The sequence below is a fragment of the Carassius gibelio genome, chromosome B20 (genome assembly GCF_023724105.1).
Source record: "Carassius gibelio isolate Cgi1373 ecotype wild population from Czech Republic chromosome B20, carGib1.2-hapl.c, whole genome shotgun sequence".
In the NCBI taxonomy this organism is placed as follows: Eukaryota; Metazoa; Chordata; class Actinopteri; order Cypriniformes; family Cyprinidae; genus Carassius; species Carassius gibelio.
The window spans coordinates 20,007,786-20,029,158 of NC_068415.1; the positions used below are offsets into that span (position 1 = coordinate 20,007,786).

Sequence of the window (21,373 nt, forward strand, 5' to 3'; positions counted from 1 at the left end):
AAGCCTTTCGTTATGGTGGAACTGGAAGTAGATGTCATTGTGCACGTGTGTTTAGTGCCTGTGAGGTGTTGAAATATTCTGGGCTTGGGTAACAGCATGAGTAATAGCGCTGGAGTTCAGAGGCCCTGCCGTTTGACTCTGTCATGCCAATATGCAGGAGTTTGGATTTAGTGGTGGGGGCTGAAGACTTTAGAGCAGCTGGATATTCATATCCAGTGGCGTTTTGAAAGGATATATTTATGCACTTGAGATTGGAGAATGGCTATTTACATGACATGCATATGCAGCTTGAAATAAACATACCCTGTGGCTGCTATAAGAGCTCCAGTGCTGGAACACTGTTGAATGGATAAATGAGGTTAATTAGCATAGTTTGGAATTAGTTTTGAATAGGCTGCACCTCACAGGAAGTTGGAAGTGGAATTTGTTATATCTGTCTGTCTGTCTGTCTCTTTCCATATGTCTGTATGTGTCATTTTATCTCTCTGTCGTTCTTTCTATTGGTCTTTTATCTGTCTGTCATTGTTTGTGTCTGTTTGTCATTCTTTCTTTCTGTCTGTATGGCTGTCTGTCGTTTTATCTGTCTGTCATTCTTTCTGTCTGTCTTTCCGTCTGTTTGTGTTGTTTTAACTGTCTGTTTTTCTTTCTATCGGTCTTTTATCTGTCTGTTGTTCTTTCTTTCTGTCTGTCTTTTGCATATGTCTGTCTGTGTGGTTTTGTTTGTCTGATGTTCTATCTGTCTTTTATCTGTCTGTCTATCTGTCTGTTGTTCTGTTTGTATCTCTGGCTGGCTGTCTGTCTGTCTGTCTGTTCTGTTTGTCTGTCTTTCTGTCCATTGTTCTCTGTCCATCCATCCGTCTATCTATCTATTTATCTCTCTACAAACCCGATTGCAAAAAAGTTGGGACACTGTACAAATTGTCAGTAAAAAAAAGGAACGGAATAATTTACAAATCTCATAAACTTATATTTTATTCACAATATAATATAGATAACATATCAAATGTTGAAAGTGAGACATTTTGAAATGTCATGCCAAATATCGGCTCATTTTGGATTTCATGAGAGCTAACCATTCCAAAAAAGTTGGGACAGGTAGCAATAAGAGGCCGGAAAAATTAAATGTACATGTAAGTAACAGCTGGAGGAATGCTACTGTATTGAAATCACAACATGGGCTCAGGAATACTTCCAGAAAACATTGTCGATGAACAAAATCCACCGTGCCATTCGCCGTAGCCGGCTAAAACTCTATAGGCTAAAAAAGAAGCCATATCTAAACAGAATCCAGAAGCGCAGGCGTTTTCTCTGGGCCAAGGCTCATTTCAAATGGACTGTGGCAAAGTGTAAAACCCAAGTTGTTATCAGCGCTCAGTTCAGAAGCCTGCATCTCTGATGGTATGGGGTTGCATGAGTTCGTGTGGCTTGGGCAGCTTACACATCTGGAAAGGCACCATCAATGCTGAAAGCTATATCCAAGTTCTAGAACAACATATGCTCCCATCCAGATGTCGTCTCTTTCAGGGAAGACCTTGCATTTTCTAACATGACACTGCCAGACCACATACTGCATCAATTACAACATCATGGCTGCGTAGAAGAAGGATCCGGGTACTGAAATGGCCAGCCTGCAGTCCAGATCTTTCACCCACAGAAAACATTTGGTGCATCATAAAGAGGAAGATGCAACAAAGAATATCTAAGACAGTTGAGCAACTACAAGCTTGTATTAGACAAGAATGGGACAACAGGATGCAACACAGTGTTAAATATGGCCTTGGTCACAACTTTTTTGAGATGTGTTGATGCCACATCTATCTATCTATCTATCTATCTATCTATCTATCTATCTATCTATCTATCTATCTATCTATCTATCTATCTATCTGTCTATCTGTCTGTCTGTCTGTCTGTCTGTCTGTCTGTCTGTCTATCTATCTCCCTGTATGTCTGTCCTTTTTGCTACCTCAGTTGAAATTCAAGAACTGATGACTTCACATCAAACTTTGTCGAAACAGATGTTTTTGATCAGTAGTTGATTATTAAAACCATCTCACAATTTCTGTCTCACAACCTCTGCATATAGTCCATGACACATCAATACTAAATCAGATCGGCTTTTTATAGATGCCCTGAGGACCATAACTATAAAGCTGAACCCCTGTATTGAGTGTCTTTGGCTGAGAGTGCTGCATTGCGTAATAGGTTGTGTAACAATGGGTTTGATGTTGTGAATAATTGACTTATATAAACTGACTGTTGGCTTTTGATTGATACGAGGTGGCTGTAAATGTGTTTTCAGATGCAGCAAGTAACTTTGATGCTGTTTTAAGAATGCCTGACCAGTTTCAGACCTTAATTTTTCATTTTCCCCCCACTAAACTATAATTTTCTTCCTGTTTAATTTTCTTTACCTGTTCCATGCAGAATGAGTTTGCATTTAGTTATGTCTGAATATGAGCTAATGATCTACATATTCCAGAGAGAATGACCTCACATTTGAGCTTTATCCAGCCTCTTTCTTTTATTATCAATAATAAACTGCAGGTAACAAATAATATTTGGCTTTCTGTGGTGTCCTTTGGCAGTCTTTGTCCTGTAGTGCACAGGGGAAAAAGTTCCCTTGATGCTTTATTTTGTAGCCCATGGAGTGTATTTGTCTGTATGGGTTTGTCCTGGGGCATTTTGGATTTACCCAGTGGTTGGAGTCTTGAGGACCTCTTTAAACACGGTGTGAAGACAAAAGAGACGCCGTACATCAAAGACAGTTTCCCAGTGTGTTTGAGTAGATATCATACCAAACATCCTCAGCCAACAGCATCCAGCAGCCTTCTGTCTCTGAATTAAGATACTAACAGTGAGCGGAGCCTTCACAAGGGGGCATATGGATTTAGGCTTGTCTGGGCTGTGTGAAAGTGACCCTTCACTGACATCAGGTCATATTACGGATGAAGCTGGGGTTCGATTACCCTTTTTGCACCAAATCTGTGCTATATATTGACCTGTTTCACTGACCACATAAGTTGTCCAAAAATAAACATAACAGTCTTTGTTTACATATCATTTGTAAATATATTCGAACTTTCCGTGTGATATACCTGTAATTCAGCATTTTATAATTGTGTAAAATGGGTTTTTTATTCATATTTTGAATCAGTTTTGTTTTTATAATTTCTGCTTTTGTCATTTATAGTTTATATTTGAGGTTAGTTTCAGTCTGAGGTTTAGTAAATTATAATAATCCTGCAATTCAAATATATGATATCTGTCAATAATATCAAGTTATAATAGTGGTAAAAATGATGTAGCCAAATTGTGTATCACAATTGATAATTATGTATCACAAGATACTTTTGATGCCACAATCAGATTGCATTTAAATAAAGTATATAGCAAATAAAAGTTAGGAGTATTTAATTCGGTATTTTATTTTAAATTAATTTTTAAATTAATTCAGCATCTTTATGATATTTCAAACTGCTTTTATGAAACATACAGGGATTATTGTTTTAGAAGGATCGTGCAAATAAAGTAGCTTGAGTTTAAAAATCTCCAAAATTTAGAAAAGGAAAGAAAATATGTTATTTCTAATTGAACTCTCAAAAGTTATTGATATACATTAGGCCTACCAGTAAAAGTCATGGCAATGAATCAGTTTACATGGAGTATATGATGTTTGCATAATTCAGAATCATTTTATTTTGGGCTGATAGACAGGATAGTGCCCTGGATACTGGTTTGTTTAGTAGAGAATAAAAATTTGTGAATTCATATGAATATACTGTACCATGTGATGACAAAGTGACCCATGACTGAAACATTGTGATGATAAAAGAGCAATGCAGAACAATCAAATTATTCTAATTAGTCATAAGCAGACAAACAGTGTTCAGGCAATTCTCATTCTAAAGAATCTCGCAGAGTTCATTTTTTTTTTTTTTTTTGCACTTAACTGTTTTCCTGTGGACCAGTGAACAGCTTCGGGACGTTCTCTGAACTTCTGCCATATACTGCACATTTTGTGTTTATTCTAAAATGTTCATGCTGGTTTTCTGAGTGTGAATCTAAACCATGCAAATCATTTGAAATACAGAATTTTTGAACCATGTGTTTGAATTTAATTTGACAACTGATGAAGAACGTGCGGTTGTTATTTATATGACAGATTGCGACAGAGGATGTGGGGAGGGCTTGAGTAATGTGTTTAATCGGTTAATTCTGTGGATAGACATGGAGAAGAATGCCTGTTCAATGTTACAACACGAAAAATCTCACGAAAGTTGTTTTTTTGCAGTTTCAGCTCTGGTAGTAGAAATGTGGTATGGCTTTGTGCCTTTGAAAATACAATAGAGATGATTGATGAGCTAGAAAATCTTTAAATTTAGTTCGCAGGCAGACGTGAAGGCAGAAGAGGTCTTTTTCTCAGTGTTTTTCTTTCTTAAAGTCACGCCATTGTTCTTATGTATGAGTCCGTCATGCAAACAAGAGTTTTAAAAATTGTCGTCCACAACAATTATTGGCAGGTTTACAAAGTCTTAAATGTTTGGCAATTGTGGCTTTGACAATACAGAAGTCTCTGCGGCCTACAGTGCGTCAGTGTTGACTCCTGTCTGGTATTTTGCAATGGTTACACAACATGCAATTGTATTGAGCTGCTTTTCTGTGTCCCAGCATCCTTGAGACATGAGTGGACAGCTCTTGATTGTGGTCCATTGTCTCTAGGGGTTTACTTAGGGAAATTATGGCACAGAGATCCACATTGCGTTGAAGCAGAGGAACCAAATTCAAGCTTTCAGGTTGGCATTGTATTTCCCTGTACACCTCTCCTCTTACATAGCTATAAAAAGTTCATCCCTGAACTGGACAGTTCATCTGATGCAGTTCTGTTGCTGGACTAGACCAAACCAGACCAGTCTCTGGTCTCCCTAGATGCTTTTAATCTATAGGTGAAATGTGCATTTTATTTGGGTTATCTGAGAGCCTTTAACTCCATCTTTCTCTTTACTTCCTATAATGGTACCTGATTAAAACAAAGAAAACTACACCGTTATCAGATTGGCAGTGTGCACAGACACTAACACAAACACAGTCTGTGTCCAGGACAGCATGTTTTGTTGTTCCACTGTGTAAAGAGATGGATTCAGTCTTTCATCTAGCCCTAGAATCCCAAACTGTTTGATCCATTTGTAAAATAACATTGTCTTAAAACAACATTCACTAACAAGCAGCTCCGGAGAATTTAATCAAAGAACAGTCATGCGGAAAACCTCAAAAGACACGTAATACGCTGGGAAATAAAGATGGGAATCCTCAGGAATCACTCTCATTTTCATTATGCATCCACTTAACAATTTTTTTACTCTTTTTGGAGTCAACATTCAGTTGAATAATAGTCTGAAGTTGGCGTGTTGCGAAGATAACATCACAAAACTCTTATTCATAAGCACAGAACATATTTAGGACAATTTATAATAAGCAATCCTCTTTCCTCAATGGCCTCCATCTTGGATGTTGCTTTCTTCAATAAGGATACTATACATGCAATCCTGCCTTATAATTAGGCTAAATCAAGGTATAATTAAAATGCATATTTTGGAAAAGTTTTCATGCATGTTATGCCTCGAAGGAATAGTTTACCCAAAAAAAAGTGTTGAAAATGTTCTTCTGACCCTCGGGCCAGCCGAGATGTAGATGACTTTGTTTCATCAACAAAACAGATTTTTTTAAAAAGGTAGCATTACATTACAAGTTCACCAGTCAATCCTCTGCAGTGAATGGGTGCCGTCAGAATGAGAGTCCAAACAGCTGATAAAAACATCCCCATAATTCATGAGTAATCCACAACACTCCAGTCTTTAAATTAATGTCTTTTGAAGTGAAAAGTAAAAGTGAAGTGTGGCCAAGTATGGTGACCCATAACCGGAATTAGTGCATATTAGTGCATTTAACCCATCCGAGTGCACGCACGCAGTGGTGAACACATACCTGGAGCAGTGGGCAGCCATATTGTTTCAGTGCTTGAGTTTTATCATCTATTTGGTATCTCATTCTGACAGCACCCATTCACTGCAGAGAATCCATGTACAGTAAATGATGTAATGCTAAATTTCTCCAGATCTGTTCCTATGAAGAAAAAAGTAATAGTTGATGGCCTGAGGTTGAGTAAATTTCAGCCAATATAAATTTTTGGGCAAACTATTCTGTTGTTATTTCTGATAACTCATGTTTTAGAGCAGATCGAACTCATTTAATCTTAAAATGGATTTGGCATTCACAGTGGATGTGTGCTAGAGAGATATGAATGCAGTCAGAAGGAAGCATTGGTCTATTTGATAAGCCAAAACATCACTACCATCTGTTTCCATTATGGCAGCTGGATGTGGAATTCGTGTAAAGTTCAGTTTTACAGTAACACCATCTGGAAGAGTGAACAAATGTAACCATAAGAGAGCTTGTTTATTGTCCTATCTAGTTAAGCAATTTCCAATGAACTTCTTCCAGTGAATGTGGTGTTTGTTACACAGAAAAGGAGTAAATGCCAGGAAGCCTGGACATAGAGAGAAAACAAAGAAGGAAGTAAGACCTTAATCATATATAACTTAAAAGAGACAGTTTTTCATATTGGGAAGATGCATACAATGTAGGTGGTTGTGGTTTTTGGCTGTAATCCCATTACACGAGAATTCTGGCTTTTTTTATTGAGAGCTTTGATTAGTATTAGTACTTAGTACTTTTATTAAGCAAATATGCATTAAATTGATCAAAAGTGAGAAAAGGATTTACATCGATTTAAATAAATGCTGAGCCTTTAAACTTTTAAATATTAAGCAGCACAACTATTTTCAACACTGATAATAATAAGAAATGTTTTCTGAGCAGCAAATTAGCAAAATATAATGATTTTTTTGAAAGATTGTGTAACACTGAGTTTACATTAAATACATTTAAAAAGTGTTAATATTTTCTGAATATAGTCATAGTTGTTATTTGTGAATGTTGTTATTTGACTTCATTGTTCTCTTCCCTTTCTCTCAAACCATCTCCATTCTAGACCAGCCCTGCTGAATCATGCTAAATGAAGATGAAACCGTGCTGGACTGCTGTGTTTGTGTGAAAGTGCAGCTGTGTAGGTAATACTAGTTCAGCTGGACCTCTCAGTGCCCTGGTTTGGGATGTTTGTGTGTATTTCCTCAGGTGTTTTCCTGCTTTGATGCTTGATGGAAAGCTCTTTATAACATCAGTAAACTTACTGAGCATCAATTCAGCCTGTGAATCCACAAAGATGTCATTTTCCTGCAACTGTTTCATGACAATTGCAGTTTCCATGAAATTCTGTTCCCGCATATGACAAAGTGCGCAGTCGACAAGGTTAAGGAGAAGAAACAGAATCTCTCAAGTGAGCACGGCCAACAAATCGTGAGTAATGGGAACCACATGTATGACATTTTGATTTAAGTGGTAATACATGAGAAAACTAAAGCTTCATCTTTTCCTGCAGGCTCTGTGTAACTCTAGCTCTCCATGGCTACTCTTCGGGCAGGAGGGGAGAAGATGTGAGGGGTGTGATGAGGTCAATCCCCTGGTGCCTGATAGTGAAACTGAAAAATCATGGAGAAACTATGGACTTATGGCACACACTACAGCATTTCCTGTACAGTCTCTGGAGTATTGAGGTACAACACAATTAAAAATGTATTACTTATTTACTTATTATATTAAACTTATTTTTTCCTTAAAAATATTAATCCATATCATAACATTTTATTAGACTTTAGATGTCATAGAAAGTCATGAAAAGGGCAAACATTGAGTTTCTGTAATCATTTGCATGTATTTATTTTTTATTACAGAACAATGTGTAAAACTTTTGCAAAGAGTATGTCAGTATACATGTGTGCCATTTAGTGGGCATCTGTGCCATAGTTATAGTATGAGTGTGAAAGCATTATTACTATATTTCAATTATTTAAGTAGTAATAATGCAACACTTTGCATCAACACTTTGACAATTTCTAATGAAATCATGTTTCATTGAGTTAGACGAATGTAATAATTAAGAACTTAATCATTTGTAGCATAAAACATAATTTTGCTATATTAATGGGTCTGTGGGCCTGGAACCAATCAACAGCTAGCAAAACCAATCTCAAATCTCATTATATATGCTAAATATAACTTACTTGGCATGTAAATATAATGAAGAAGCAAGATATTACTTGCCTCTGGCTTTAGGGAAGTCATTGCTCATAGAGTCGAAAGTGTTTACCTTTTTGTGGTCTACTCTTCTGCACAATGGTAACCACAAGTACTTCAATAGCAGAAACTTCTTAAAATGTCAAATGCAACAGCAATAAACATTTTCAATAAAAAATAACAATTGTAATATTTATACCACTCATCTGGTCCTATGCAAATCATGCAGAGAAGTACAAATTTACAGTCCAGTTTCCAAAGCTAACAAGATTATTTTATCAAGTTAACTTAATATATATATATATATATATATATATATATATATATATATATATATATATATATATATATATATATATATATATATATATTGAATACATACATAATTTGAAATCGGGACTTTAAAGTTTAAAGCATTCAATTCACACGGACTGACTATCATGCAGAGAACACCTGATCATGCTGGATAAAAATGCACACTTAAGATCTAAGGGCTGGATTTGACTAGGCATGTTAAAGCTCTGAAATGTGTTATTTTTAAATGACTGGGTAAAAAAATTATATAAATATATTATAAATAGAATTCAATCCTTTTTTTTCTCCGCTGGACACAATATAATTAGTTTTTTAGCAACATGCAGAATATTATAAACAGTAGAATTTGTTTATTTTTTTTCTTTAATTTTTTCTTTAGGAAACAAATCAAAGACTGACATCTTTATTTAATCTAAATCTGTAATTAGTTAATTAATTAATTTTAGTTATATAATTTAAAAATAATTTGATTTAATAAGAACCCAATTTGAAGCAAAAACACAATGTTCTGACAAGCTTTGTAAAATTATACCACGTAAACTTTTCAGAAGACAGTCAGCTCCCCTCAGAAACACATTCATATAAACCCCCAAATCAATATTGTGTATTTTCCAATAGTTCGTGCATCATGAACAGTGAGTGATCTGCCTGCTACAGTATTTTTCTGTGTGTCTCTGGCCTGTGTTAACAGCCGTTAACAGACTTCATGTTATCACATAAATGACAATGGGAAAGTATTATAATGTTTGCCTTTCTATTACTAATAGGCCTAATATAAAATCAATTGTTATAATACCTTCGGTGTGCATTAATTCCTTTGTTTAACCATTCTATCTGATTATTAGACAGACTTCTCGTATTAAACAGAACTGTTAACAACGACGGCAAACAAGAGAGAGAGTGTGAGCACTGAGTGCACTCAGGTGCTGCCGCTCTCAGCACCCTCAAAATAAAAGTCCTGCCTCAATCACATAGGCCAAAGAGAAAAACGTATACATATAAACTAGAATTTCAAATGCTTAAAAATCATTGAATTAATAGATAAATAAAACCTCTGTTTTTGCGAATGTAGCAGTAAGAAATTACTCATCATCCAGTTTTTTATATCGACTATGCTTTCCGTTAGTTTTTCCAATTTGTTATGTTTTGCCAGGGCACATAGAAATATAGAGCTAAGTTTCATTAGCATAACAGTGAAAGCTAACACTGTTGTTTGATAATATCTCCAAAGGGTAACGTAAAAAAGTAACGGCCCTAGTACTGAGCCTTGAGGTACTCCATACTGCACTTGTGATAGATATGATACCTCTTCATTCACTGCTACAAACTGATGGCAGTCAGATAAATACGATTTAAACCGTGCTAATGAATTTCCACTAATGCCAACAGAGTTTTCTAGTCTATTAAAAAAATGTTGTGGTCAATGGTGTCGAACATAGCGCTAAAATCCAGTAGCACTAATAGAGAGATACAACCATGATAAGATAATAAGGGCAGGTAATTTGTAACTCTAATGAGAGCAGTCTCAGTACTATACAGTCTAAAATCTTACAGAAAATTCTCACAGATACCATTTTTCTCTAAGGATGAATATAATTGTGAGGATACTACCTTTTCTAGTATCTTTCACAGAAAAGGGAGATTCAAGATCAGACTCTAGTTATTACATCCTTGGGGTCAAGTTGTGTTTTTTTTTTAAATGAGAGGCTTAATAACAGCCAGTTTGAAAGGTTTTGTGGACATATTCTAGTGACAATGACAAATTAATAACAGTCAGAGGAGGATCTCTGACTTCTGGAAGCACCTATTCTTGGAGCTTAGATGGAATAGGGTGTAACTTACATGTTGTTGGTTTAGATGATTTAACAAATATATAAAATTCCTCCTTTACTATAGTGGAGAATGAGTGGAATTCCTCTCCAGGGGATCGATAGCGCACTAATCTGATGCTAATGTAATGATCCTAAGTGAGTGTTTTCCCCATAAATACACCCTATAAAACATCTTGCTACCAGAGAATTGTGGTTAGCCACATTTCAGTGTTGGTCTATGGCCTCTGGTCTTGTAAAATAAATATTTGATCAGAAAAGCTAGTTACTGCAGGCTTTTGATGGCTATGTAATGCTCTGCGCTGTGACTCTGGGTATGAGGTGAGTAAACTGGCTTCCCCTCTGGTTCACAGAGAGTGTATTTCTATGGGAGCCAATAAACTTACACCACAGTTCATTACTCAACATTTATCTAGTAATAATGTCATAATTCTAAGAATATGTCCTGATGACATCTGTCTTATTTATTTCTCATAGATATTCTATCTAGGCCAGGTGTGCTTCATTCTGAACAAATCTAAACAGTTGCAGATAATTTTATTTGTGACGGGAAACCCTCTCAGTCTGGTTCTATGCAGGGAACTACAAAATTACAATCCAATTCCCAAAGCTAACAAGATAATTTTATCAAGTTAACTTTAAAAAAATATATATATATATATAATAAATAAATAAATGCATAAATTTGAGTTGACATTAAATGCAGTATTAAGTTAATTTAATGATCAACATTATTATGTCAACAGAACTAATCAAAATAATGTTGCAACTTGAGGTTTAATTAAAAGTTAAAATTCTTGAATTTTAAACTTGTTATAATGCATTTACTTAAGTTGTAGTAACAGGTCCAATGAACTATTTTTTGCTGTGTATTTTCCTCGTTCATAAATGTCATTAGCTGTATATTTTGTGATTTGTGCATGTAATGTTTATGAGAGAGGTGAACATGCAAGTCTATACAGAAACATTTTTTGTTTAAAACAAGCATTTCAAATGAATGAAACCTGTTTTTTTTTTTTTTTTTAGAATTTAGCAGTAAAAAAATATGCATTCCGTTAGTTTTTCAAATTGGTATGTTTCTCTGGGCCACAAAGAAATATAGAGCTAAGAGTCATCAGCATAACAGTGAAAGCTAACACCGTGTTTCCTGAAGATATCTCCCAAAGGTAACATGTAAAGTGTGAAAAGTAACGGCCCTAGTACTGAGCCTTGTGGTACTCCATTCTGCACTTTTGATAGATATGATACCTATTCATTTACTGCTACGAACTGATGGCGGTCAGATAAGTACAATTTAAACTATGCTAATGCATTTCCACTAATGCCAACAAAGTTTTCTAGTCTATTAAAAAAAATTGTGGTCAATAGTGTTGAACGAAGCGATAAGATCCAGTAGCACTAGTAGAGAGATACAACCATGATCAGATGATAAGAGCAGGTCATTTGTAACTAATGAGAGCAGTCTCAGTACTATGATATGGTCTAAATTCTGACTGGAAATCACCACAGATATAATTTTTCTCCAAGAAGGAATATAATTGTGAGGATACTACCTTTTTTAGTATCTTTGGCAGAAAAATGAGATTTGAGATCGGTCTATGATTAACTAGATCTTTGGGGTTCAAATTGTGGGTTTTTTAATGAGAGGCTTAATAACAGCCAGTTTTTAAAGGTTTTGGGGACATATTCTAATGACAATGACAAATTAATAATAGTCAAAGGATGATCTATGACTTCTGGAAGCACCTCTTTTAGGAGCTTAGATGGAATAAGATCTAACATACATGTTGTTGGTTTAGATCAGTGTTTCCCAACCTTTTTTGAGTTGCGGCACCATTTTGATATTTTAACAAATTTATGGTACCGTACAAAATAAATTTTGTCACAATATTTGAATTTTCTAACTTTGATACTATACTTTGAAAAGTAAAGATTTTTGGTACAACTGCAGAAAATAATGTCATACAGATGTTTTTTATATTATATTATATTTTTTTTTTTTTTTTTTTTTTTGTCCATGGTGGCACAAATTTTACTCACTCAGTGTATTTTTTATTTTAAAGTGGGGCAATTTTGTTGCAGTAGCGCTTGATTTCAAACTTTGACGTGAATAATAAATGACAATAACCAGTCAGTAATAAAATAAGAACAAATAAAGAAACGAATAATGATAGCAAAAATAAAAAAATAACGACAGGCCTAGAAATGAAATAAATTGCATTTTATTTTTTCAGGTTTAAGAGTAGTAGGGCTATTAAGAGATTTTTTGTTGTATGTTTTTTACCAATTATCCAAATAATGTTTAGTCCTAGAAAACTATTGTTAGCAGAACACGAGAGCATAACGTGGTTAACAGATCAATACATCGATTTTTGAGTGGAGTTTGCTATTCCGATGAGCATGAACAATATATAAGTGGAGCGACTGAGTGGTGCGCACGTGCATATAGAGGGATAATACACAGAGCATCACACCACATGAAAGTAAAACCTGAGCGGTGAACTAATATTCGACAGTCGGAATTTCAGTGCATCTCTAATTATAGGCGACATCAGAAATGGGTATTATGTAATAGATGTATTTTTGAACATTTTAGCAAATTAAAAATATTAAAAAGGGATTTTTTTCATGGCAACACTGGTTTGGATGATTTAACAAGTTTATAACATTATTCCTCTCCTATAGTGGAGAATAAGTGTTATTCTTCCTCAGGGGATTGATAGCGCACTATCTGATGCTAATGTAATGATCCTAAGTGAGTGTTTTCCTCATAACTCCACCCTATAAAACGTCTTGCTTCCAGAGAATTGTATTTAGCCACATTTCATTGTTGGTTTGTGGCCCCTGGTCTTGTAAAAGAAATATTTGATCAGTTACTGCAGGCCTTTGATGGCCATGTAATGCTCCGCGCTGTGACTGCTGTGAGGTGAGGAAACTGGCTTCCCCTCTGGTTCACAGAGAGTGTATTTCTGTGGGAGCCAATAAACTTACGCCACAGTTCATTACTCAACATTAATCTAATAATAATGTCGTAATTCTAAGAATATGCTCTGATGACATCTGTCTTATTTATTTCTCATAGATATTCTATCTAGGCCAGGTGAGCCTCATTCTGAACACATCTAAACAGTTGAAGAGAATTTTATTTTTGATGGGAAACACGCTAAACACAAAGCATTCATCAAATATCAAATGTCAAGGTGGCACTTCTGTTAAACAGTCACAGTCTGTTTAATTTTGCTTGGAGGTGGCATGAAAGCATTTACATAACAAATACAATTGTATAATGGTATTCACCAGCTATAATTTAGTAATTTTGAGCAGGCAAAGGCCAGCCTTAACTTAGCCGTGTAAAGATGACTAAATATTTAACTCCTACAAAGTTCATTGCTTGTGCTTATTACAACAGCACTGTATGAAAGGGAAAGTGTTTTTTGTTGTTGTTGTTGTTGTTTTAATCCCAACATGCCTCTTCTTCTTTCTCTTCAAGCCCTATGATTACAATGACAATAATGGACTGTTGTAATTCAGCACACATTGCAGTTTAATGATTGTTTGTGGAACCAATACTCTGAGTTGGAGATATACAGAATATTGATATGTTCCAGTTTATGCCTTGTTCTCCTTTTACCTAGAAAACTGCTTTTTAGGTCAAGAAGGTTATGACCAGAAGCCTGTTTTCTTGGAAGAGTAAAGCCCACAGCACAACAGAATTCCATCCTTAGGGATTTTGGGAAGCAGCACAGCAGACCTGGATAGCCTGGGAAATTGGAGGAGGGAGGCAATGGGAGGTCTTATCCAAGAACTTTCTTAACAACTCAGTTTGAAACCCTAAGGGATGTTTGTGAGAAATTATCAACAGGTACTGAATCATCTCATATTGCAAAAGACCATTGTTGGGTCTCATATTTGGAAATTTTGTGACTTTCAAAGTCCTTTTCTCAAGAGTTTTTATTTTCATTTGTATTACCATCAACTGCATCTATTTGTATCTTTGTATAAATTGATAAATTAAATCTGACAATAGCTTTGGCGTCTTCCAAAGATGCAAATTTAACTAATGTGCAAAACTGGAATATCGCATAAAACATTTGCAAATGTAGCAACGTTTCCATACAACAAGAGAGAACAAAATTGTCACTTCCTGATAAACTGGCACTAAATATCACTAGGAAAGGTAGGAGAATGTAATAATCTTCATATATGTGACCCTGGACCACAGGGTGAATTTTTTTAAACTGAGAGGTGGATGCCTGCAGTCATAGAAGACAATTATACAGAAATACTTTGCTCAGGCCTTTCAGAATGACCAAAACTACTTTTTAGATACTGCGCAACAAGATCAGAAATTTTTTTCTTACCGGATAAAAAGCTTATCATACTTAATTGCGCGTATACATTTTTTTAATGCTCATTTTTTAGAATTTATGCACATTTTGGTGTTTCCATCCAGCATTTTTTAAAATACAGTATTCCAAATGCGCATACAAATACATGTATGTCAACCATACAATTGCTATTCTTTTCATTTTTCATTCATCAAAGAAAAAAAAGTGTAGCTGCCACACAAAAAAATATCAAGCAGCACACGATTTAAACTGATCATAATTAAAGCTGCAGTAGGTAACTTTTGACGCTCTAGCGGTTAATAAACAGAACTGCTTGCGTCTTGCGGAAGAACATCGTAGCCGGAACTACTTCTCTCTATTTATGTCTATGAAGAATCACAAAGGTACTGGGTTACTCCGCCGCGGTACGCCTGAAGCAATCTAAATTAGTCAGAATATAAACACTTATTATAGGTGCACCCTAGTGATTCAGGACAAGCTAAAAACACAGTTTAAAATGGATTCATGGTGTACTCGCTTATTATATACATTTTTCTACATTTTGAACACAAACAAGGTTACGGACCGCAGCTCTGATTGGTTGTTTCTTAACGGGAGCGATGTATTTCTGCAAATGGCAATAGGACCACTGGGAGGAGCCAGAGGAGCTTGATTTTTTCACAGATTATCTGTCTCATATTCTACTGTCAGGACATAATGACAGGTTTAACAAATATGTAAAAAATATATTTTTACAAAAGTTACCTACTGCAACTTTAAAAAATGTTTCTTAAGAACTATATCAGCATGTTAGTATAGCTTTTTCACCACTCAAATTTATTTAAAAATATATTTTTATAATATAATTTTAGTATAATATAATTTCAAAATATATTCAGATACAAAGTGGTTTTATTTGTAGAAAAATTTAACAGTATTACCATTTTCACGGTATTGTTGATTAAATAAATGCTGGAAAAATAACTAGGCCTATATCAATAAAGTTGCCGGTATGCAAAATAATGCTTAAAGATTCATTCAAATTTCTGAGTTGCAAAGAAAAATAACTATCAAATGAGTAAGAGTAAGAGTAAAACATTTTTTTTTTTTTTTTTTTTTAGATAAACTGTTCCACCACTAAGGGAGGTTTTGCCATGGTAAGTCAAATCATGTTAGTTTGATTTAGTTTGAAGGTCATTTATATTTGTGTTTATGTCAATATGTGTTTGTGTATGTGCAGGCATTTTTTTTGCGTTTGCTGTATTTTCAACATTCCCCCCATAACTCACTTAGAAACTGACTTACTTTGTTCTTAAAGTACATGATACAGATTTGCCCTCCTGTTTGCCTTCCTTCACTCTAATATAACCACATTACTGGAATATTCTTTCAAATATCTGTATGTATTTGACACTGATATTCTTAAGTCTTTGATTCTTCTCCCATTACATTACATACACACATGCTTTTGTGAACACACACGGCACCAGGTTGTGGATTGGCTGTCATGAGTCACATATTATTGTCTTTGATCTCAGGACTTTGGTCTCATCCCTTAATCAAGCCAAGAGTGAGCGAGAAAGAGAGATGGAAGAGGAGATGTGAATGGAGAGACGGCCTGCTTTTACATCTGGCTGAACACCAGGTTAGATCAGCTCCATTTGTACACCCTTCCCTGCCTAAAACAAGCTGATCTTTCTGAACATCTTTCAAGGATTTAAATTACAATTTCTGTGTGTACAATTTCCCAACTGTGTGTACCGATATCTTTTTAACTTTATAATGTTGAGACTTCCTTGTTCTCTATATATGATGTGGTGAGGTCTGGGACACAGGCTTCTGGTGCCACATGTAGTTCATAAAACTTTTTTGCATCATTTTATCATAGACGTCTCTGCGATCATGCAAAGTGCACTTTATATTGGGCACTGCATGATTTATACTCTAGGGCAAGTTGTTTGTATGTGTGTGTGTGTTTATGTGTGCCACTTTGCTCCTCACTGTTTCACATTACCTAAATCAGCAAATAAAACCTGAACTTGTCAGAGGCACACAAATCAACCACATGTATGATAAAGTCATCCAACCCATAGCTGGTGAGCGGCCCCTTCTAACACAGTTTTCCTGGTAGACCTTCATTCAGCCAGACACAGTGAAACTGAACTGCGCTGGCACTGAGGCCGAAACCAGATACTGCTCAGACCTCTCAATCCCAGCTACATGCCTGTAGTTACATAAAGTATATACTATTTTTTGAACACATGAACACATTTAAGAAAGACTGTATCTCGGCCCTTATCAAAAGGGGTGGAAAATTAATCAATATTATTATAATAATTATATGTAATTATTTCAATATTTTCTTTTGAATACCTTTTTGTTTGAAATTAAAAACTGTTTTTTATTTATTTACTTATTTAAATTATAACGATTTTTTTTTTATGAATGTGAGCACATTAGAGACAGAATTTACATCTAGACCCTTGACAAAACATAAGAAAAAAAAAGGGTCTGAACATTGTCAAAATATCTACTTAATTATGAAATGATGCCGTTGTTGGCACAAAAAGGAAATTAACAGTTAAAATATTGTCATATTAGTAAATATTGTCAAATTATGTATTCATCTATATAAACGTTATCATAATTTGAAAAATAAATACATCCTATTTTAAATATTCAAATATGTTTTTGAAATGTTACGTTTTTATATAAAATATAAAAAGATATTGGGGGTCTGAATATTGTGTCTAATTGTCTATATTTATGTATTTTTCTGTGGAAATTCTTTCATAAATTGAAAAATGCATGACATTTAATCTTAAATGTAAATTTATACCATATGTGTGTGTGTGTGTGTGTGTGTGTGTGTGTGTGTGTATTAATAAATAAAAAAAATAGCCTGCTGCACCAGATTGTATTTTTTATTATTTTCTGCCTCTTTACTGCCCGTGACAACATCAGCTCTGTGTTTTGACATAATCAATATCATCAATATTAAAATCAGTGTTGGCTGTGGTAAATCAGAAATCAAGATTAAATCTAAATATTTGGATGCTCAATTGTGATCCGCTCTGAAGCGACTCCTGATGGGAATTCTAGGAAATTTCAGTGTGCAGTATCCCACCAACTGTGACCTAAAGTTTATTGTAGAGGATCATGTTGTCGTATATTATTACGTATATCATATATGATTACACCCCATGCCCTGTGTTATATCAACGTTACAGTTTGCTTGACTTGCCAAGGTTTGCAGTAACAGGTTCTGTGTAAACCATCCATTGCCTGGTTAGAGAAATGACTTCCAGATGCCTTCACTGCAAAGATAAAGTACCTGCATGTTGGTCAAATCAGACAGATGCTCAGGGCGTTTCTAAGTATTCTCCTCTCATATGGGCTCATATGCATAAGTAAACAACGTGGGCAGTTTGTTAATGTGGGAACAGAGCAGAGCCTTAATGGGTCATTGAACAGCCATGGATTCGTCTCTGAAGACCTGATTTACACCTCATATAGAGAGCTGGAGTGAATGAAATGTGCACTGAGAGGGCAGCTTGTGTCTTCCCTGTGAGACGTTTGCAGTGGTGTCTGTTGTGTCAGGAGATTTACAGGCAGCTCTGTGTTTGTAAGCACCACAAAACCACATAAAACACAATGTGCTCTAAATCTCTGAAGACCAGTGGAATTAACACCAGAAGCAGGCCGACCAGCTGCTCAGCAGAGGCATCTGTAGTGATGGCCATTATCAGGAATGCATTGATTACCCAATTTACTTTTGCTAACATCATTTTGTATCATTGTACTTGAATCTGTTGACTCTCTCTCTCTCTCTCTCTCTCTCTCTCTCTTGTTGCAATCAAGGTAAAGAGGATTGCGGTGAAGTACAGGAGTCTGATTCAGGATATACAGGACACACATTCAGGATAATGTTTTGATTTGTCTTGTGTATGTTGCTGAATTTAAACAATGTGCACAAATGTATCCATTATATAAACTTCTAATATCATTTGGTTATTTGAAATCCTTTTGGAGTCTACCTAATTTCCCTTTTTTAATCTAAATTTATTTTGAAAGAAGCATGTAGAAAATACAGTTTTGTGAGAACTTTGCTTGGTTTACTTTGCTAGATATAGTAAACAGTGACAAAATTAATGTATTGAGCAGTATAAATGCATAATTTTAAGTGTGTGATTAATCACAGAAAATTTTTCTGTGAATAATCATGATTAATCACACATTTCATGAAATTACGCATAGACAATTTATTAAAATAATTAATATTAAAATGTCTATTTTGTCATTTGCTTTATCCAGCAAAGTAAACCAAATTTTAAAGTAAAATTTAAGGTAAACCAGATTGAAAAGTGATTCTCAAAAATCTTTATTTTCTGCAAGCATTTTTCAAGATAAATTTATATGTCTTTCCAAAAAAGGACACTTAGAAACTCCAAAAGAACACCAAAGGACCAAATGATAAAAGGAGCCAATATACTGTATGCTCATAAGAAAGAAAAAAAAAGAGGAACATTTCTGAATTTTATAGTGTGAGTATAGTGCAACAGCAAAGAGCCTTTTTATATTTTTAGAGAAGTTAAGTTGCTATAATGAAAAACCTAAACCAACCTCCTGCTGACTGCATATATCTACAGTACTACAGTACACAGATCCATTCAGTATAAACACAACAACATAAACATGACAAATCAAGACTTTATTGTGAATGTGTGTCAAAACAATGTGAATGTACGTAAATGTCTGTGCATGTGCATAAATACAATGTGCAATCAGTGTGTCAGGAGAACTCATACACGCATTGATATAACGGACTCACATGTGCTTACTGTGCAACTCCTGTAACTCAGGTTTTCCTTTATATTAACACTGTTTTGAATGGATTGTTTGAATGCATTTGCTTACTGGATAACTGGAGTGAAAACTTTCCCGGAGTGTAGCAGCTTAAAATGATCTGATCACAAGCAGAGTAGTAAAATTGTGTTAAATGGATAGAATAGAGCAGATTCATTCATAACGCTGATTCATTTAGGAGCAAAACAAGTCAGTGTCTTTTTGAGTAGGTCACTGAATCAGTCATTCAATTGATTTTTCAAAACACTGAGTCCTTCATGAACATATCAAATGATTGTCTTCATGAGTGAGTCATCCATTTTTTTCACCAAAAACACTGATTCGTTCAGAAATTGACAAGTGACTGTCTTTATGACTGAATCTCTTTATAAATCATTTAATCACATTCATTCAAAATTTACTGAGGAATGTAACAAATGAATATGTCATGAGTGATTAACTGAATCATTTCAACCGATTCATTTCAAATGAGCTGATTTACTGAGGACTAAAACAAGTGACTGTCTGAGTGATTCATATCACTGGTTCATTCAACCAGTTCATTCAAAACAGTAATTATTATTAACTAAATCATTTACTAAACTGATTTGTTAAAAAAATACTGATTTTATGAGGAGTAAGACAAGTGACTGTCATTTTGAGTGATTTATTGGATTGTTCATTCAATCAGTTCAGTCAAAACATCAAGTTATTGTGTTTAGTATTGAATAACTAAATTAGTTTACTAAACCAATTTGTTCAAAAGTATGATTTATTCAGGCATAATGAGTTATCGTTATGAGTACTTCACAATGAAACACAATTATACATTTATGAATTAAAGGGGTCATATGATGTGATTTCAAGTTTTCCTTTCTCTTTGGCTTGTTACAAGCTGATTGTGCATGGATAAGATCCCTGAAGTTGCAAAGACTAAAGTCTCAAAACCAAAGACATATTCCTTATCAAATTTAAGACTCATGCACGTCCTCCTAAAATGGCTCGTTCAAACACGCCCCCACATGTCTATGTCACTATGTGGAAATATTTGCATAATGCCACCCAAATGTTCACTCAAAGAAAGAAGGCGTGGTTTCAGTATCAGTGTTGAAGCAGTCGTGTCAGGGAGATGCTGTGTGTAACTAGGCAGAAGCAAAAGAACTTTATTTGGCCTTCCAGTAGAAGATGAATTCGTAATCTTTAAGATTACTTAGAACAGAACAGCAACACATTTTATAGACAACTGTTTTGTGAACCTAGGAGAGGAGGTAATTATGACTTTGCTACGACAGTCTGGCATTTCTTGATCAGCAACTTTATGGCTTGAACTGGTGGTTAAACTAAGGACATTATTAACTTTCTTTACATTTACTTTGAAAGATGAAGCTTGTGATTATGGAAAGGGGCGTTACATTTTCAACGAATGCTTGCCGTGTTCGGCCAATCACAATGCACTGGGTCAGTTGGTCAATCAGAGCAGACTGTGCTTGTCAGAAGGAGGGACTTTGTAGAAAATGACGCGTTTGAGAAAGGCAGGGCATAGAGGACCTACAATAATGTCTAGTATAATAATGTGTTTCTTTTAACATTAAAGCATCAACATATTCTGTTACAATAAATACAAAAAATAATGAAATAGCATCATATGACCCCTTTAAATAAGTGACAGTCATCATAAGGGAGTGACTGAAACATTCATGTAACCAATTTTAAAAGAAACACTGTAAAAAAAAAGTATTAAGGAAATAAGTGGCTGTAGTTAGTAAGTGAATAATCAATTATTTAAAAACACTAGTATGTACTCACTGTCAGGTAGCATTTGTGTGTTTTTCCTCATTGTTTCTTTTTGCAAAACTAAATATT

The 21,373-nt window shown here is 34.9% G+C and overlaps 1 long non-coding RNA gene across 4 annotated transcripts in view; it reads left to right on the forward strand.

Moving 5' to 3' along the window:
* Positions 1-17,534, forward strand: part of LOC127983913 (uncharacterized) — a 36,288-nt gene extending 18,754 nt beyond the window's left edge. Inside the window, exons 3-7 of one of the 4 annotated variants that reach the window (XR_008160514.1) lie at positions 7,052-7,416; positions 7,499-7,673; positions 13,973-14,199; positions 15,787-15,822; positions 16,204-17,534. This is a non-coding gene — a long non-coding RNA (uncharacterized LOC127983913). Of the gene's footprint in view, positions 1-7,051; positions 7,417-7,498; positions 7,674-13,972; positions 15,758-15,786; positions 15,823-16,203 lie in introns of those variants that run through there. The other 3 variants (XR_008160513.1, XR_008160515.1, XR_008160512.1) reach the window with 3 other exon arrangements.
* The last annotated feature ends 3,839 nt before the right edge of the window (positions 17,535-21,373 follow it).